The sequence below is a fragment of the Dromiciops gliroides genome, chromosome 2 (assembly GCF_019393635.1).
Source record: "Dromiciops gliroides isolate mDroGli1 chromosome 2, mDroGli1.pri, whole genome shotgun sequence".
NCBI classification, from domain to species: Eukaryota; Metazoa; Chordata; class Mammalia; order Microbiotheria; family Microbiotheriidae; genus Dromiciops; species Dromiciops gliroides.
In genome coordinates this window covers 348755414-348759170 of record NC_057862.1, presented here as the reverse complement: position 1 = coordinate 348759170, position 3757 = coordinate 348755414, and positions in this window count along the sequence as shown.

Genomic DNA, 3757 nt, shown 5'->3' with positions numbered 1-3757 from the left:
ACTGTTGACTTTTTTCTCATGATTCTCCTGCATCGCTCTCATTCCCTTTCCATTCTTTCCTCCTTTTCTCTACATCTTCTTTCTATTTCTCCTACTTTCTCTTCAAAGTCCCTTCCGAGAGCTTCTATGACCTGAGACCAGTTCATCTTTTTCTTGGAAGCTTTAGATGTTGGAGCTTTAACCCTGTTATTATTTTCTTCTTCTGAGGTTGTATTGTGGTCTACCTTACCCCCAAAGAAGTTTTCAATGGTCTTCTGCTTTCTCTGCCTACTCATCCTGGCTTACTATTTCTTGGTTTTTAACTCCTTCTTAAAGTGTGGCTCTGCTTCCAGGACACACTGTTCAAGCTACAGCGTGGCCTGGGCAATGGTTAGGCTTCTTCTCAGCATGCCTGGCCTTGATTTCATTTGATTTTAAACTCTCCACTGGGGGGTGGGGGGGATGGGGTGTGGGGCTGCTTCTCAGCTCCACTCCTGTTCTCAGCTTCACAGGGTCCCAGGTGTTTTGGGTTGAGGTGGGGCAGGCTTTAATCTCACTTGGCCTGTTCTCAGGTCTGGAGATAACCTCAGGCCTACTTTATTAAGCAACCAACCAGCAAAGCTTTCTGTGGTATGGTTCTCAGCTTCCAATGAGACTGCTCCCTTGCTCCCCTCCCCTACCTGGGTCTCCTGCCACTCAGGATTTCTTCCTGGTTCCCCGCTGGGGTGGGACAGTCGAATCCTTACCCCGGTCCACTGTGTAACGATTGGAATAACGCCACCTGCTGGATACTTACTGTAGAGGAGTTCTCTAGCATCAGTTTTGTCTGTGCCACTGATTTTCAATAAAGGCTGATTTAATTGATGAACCACAACATTCAGCTGATGCTGCTTAGCAAATGCTACAATTGTATCATTTCCTCCCCACTTTCCAAATTTCTTTAATTCATCAACATATTCTTCAAAAGGGGAGTCATTTACTATAAAAGACTCAAACTCTTGTCTATGGTTAATCATATAAGAAGCAGCTTCTTGTCTGTGTCTGAGATGATTTCTACAGTGACCTTCTAGCTGGTCTGCTAAAGCCCTAAAAAGGCAATTTCCGTCTCCTGATACTTTACGAAGACTGAGTCCCAAAGCATTTAACTGATCAGTGGGATTATTAAATGGGAACTGCCTTTGTGGAAGGAAATGCTTGTTAAATTTTAAGGTATTTAAGCTGCTAGAGTTTGGGGTATGCCACATTGTTTTAACTGGTTCCCCAATTCTCTGCATGCCAAAGTGGCAGGGGTTTCTGAATTGTCATTGATCTTCCTAATGCTGTCATAATGTTCTTTATGGTAGAAAATGTTGATGACTTACTTTTGGCCTCTCCTAATGCTGAAATTTGTCAGGAAGATAGCCGTCACTTACTGCTGGAGCTGCACAAGAGAGGACACAAGGTTTCCAAGACAAAGGTACAATGGTGTTTGCCCCAGGTAGAATATTTAGGATTTATTTTGGCTGCTGGAACTCGCTCTGTCTCTTCTAAGAGAGTCCAGGCCATTCAACAACTCTCTGCCCCCACTACTAAGAGGCAGTTGAGAGCCATTCTGGGAGCAGCTGGGTACTGTAGACAATGGATACCCTCTTTTGGTGAAATTACTAAACCCCTCATAGCTCTTACAAAAAGTTCTGTTCCAGACAGTTTACAGTTGGATCCCCAGCATCTCTCAGCCATAAAAGAATTAAAACGGGCCTTGTTATCAGCATCCACACATCAACCCCTGAAAAGACTTCCATTCCACGACTACACCTAGAGGACATCTGAGAAAAGACTTTCAGAGAATTTAAATGAACAGTTTTGATTTGTTCTTTTTGTTGGTTTTTTTTTCTCTTTCTGTTATAATATACACCATCTGTAACATGTATTCTCTGCAGAGGCCCTCCCTTTGCAAGACTAATGTCAAAGCGTCGGTTCATGAGGACAAAAAAAATCGCCCCTCTGGACAAAACTTTCCTCTCTTCCTTTTCTATATTGTTGTTCACATATTATTAGTTAGCAATAGTTATCATATTGTTTTTACTGTTCCGTCAAGGAAACATTTTGTTTCTTGAGGAACAACAGGGGGGACTGTAACGATTGGAATAACGCCACCTGCTGGATACTTACTGTAGAGGAGTTCTGCCCATGAAGGGAAGGTCTTTGAGGGCAAGACCAGGAGTCAGGAAGTGACGCGGGCTAGTGGGAGGAGGAAGGAAGAGACTGGCGCTCAGTCTGGGTCTCTTTCCGGGGGACGCTGGCGGAGAAGGGAGCTAGAAATGTGCTCTCCCTTTAATAGATAGGAATCTAGGCCTTTCTCTCTCTTTACCAAATTCTTATTCTCCTTAATAAATGCTTAAAAGTCTAACTCTTGCTAAAGCTTATAATTTATTGGCGACCACTCATTAGATATTTTAGACAGACTAGCTAGAATTTTAGCCTTAACAACTGGTACCCCTGCAGTTTCCCCCCCCCCCCCCCCCCCCCCCCCGCTCCCCGCTCCCGCCAGCCGTTCAGTCCAACCGCGTGCTGGGTTCCAGAAGAAGACTCCGGTGCTGCAGCTGATTTGGAGGCACTGGGGCAAATTCCTCTGGCAGGTGGAGAGCTCTGGTATGTCAGCCCAATTGTGGGGTTAGGCTTTATTCGTGGCCCAGAAGGGCCCCTGAAATCTATCTATAGCTGGAGAAAACTCTCAGCCCATATTTGTGTGTTTTTCTGCCCCAAGGGTTCTTTTATTGCTATTTTTGGGGTTATTGTATCAGGAGCCCTGTGGGTTTAATGTCTTTCCTCCGCCATCTTGGCTCCCCATCCTTCGTTTTCTTTTCTTTTCTTTTCTTTTTTTCTTTTTTGTGAGGTAATTGGGGTTAAGTGACTTGCCCAGGGTCACACAGCTAGTAAGTGTCAAGTGTCTGAGGTCAGATTTGAACTCAGGTCCTCCTGACTCAAGGGCCGGTGCTCTATCCACTGCGCCACCTAGCTGCCCCCATCCTTCATTTTCAAAGAGGACAAATGACATCATGGGATGATGTCTTGATTTGTGTGTGAATTGTATTTAAGTGAGGCACAGTTGCACAGTCTTCAACTTCCTTTTTTCTTCCAGTCAACAAAGTCCAGTGACAAGACAAGAGTGAAGATGACTGATGATGGATCCAGATGCCATGGATGACCTTGGCATCTTCAGTGTCTGACCATGCTCTAAGCTCCCACTAGCAACTGCTTCAAATGCCATCATGGCCTTTGAAACAGATTGTTCTCATCCATCCATTCCACAGCAGGGAGTCTTCACATGCTTGGGGTAGACATCCCCCTAACTTAATGATGGTTTTGAGGCCTGTTAGTTTCCCTCAACCTGATTTAGCCCTGCTGCTGAGATGGTGGTTGCTGCATATACAACAGCTTCTTGTAGCCACAGGTGAAAGTTAGATGCAGGTTTACACTAAGGGTGGATGAGCATCCCTGAAAAGGGTTTGACATGCCCTCACACCAGAGGTGTGTTAGTCCTCGCCAAACACCCCAGAGCACAAACTATATAATTCTATGTAATAGAAACTAAACTTTTAATTATAGACCATATTAAATTTAAATAAGACACAGCCCATCTAGTACAGGAAAAAAATACCTACAAAGATAGAAAAAATACTATTGCCTAAGTGCACTGCAGAGATACAAAAAAGGAATTTATGACATCTGCAGGGCAGGGGAAACATCATTTATGATGAGGGAGGCTTTGTGGAGAAGGTACCATTCAAGTTGGGTT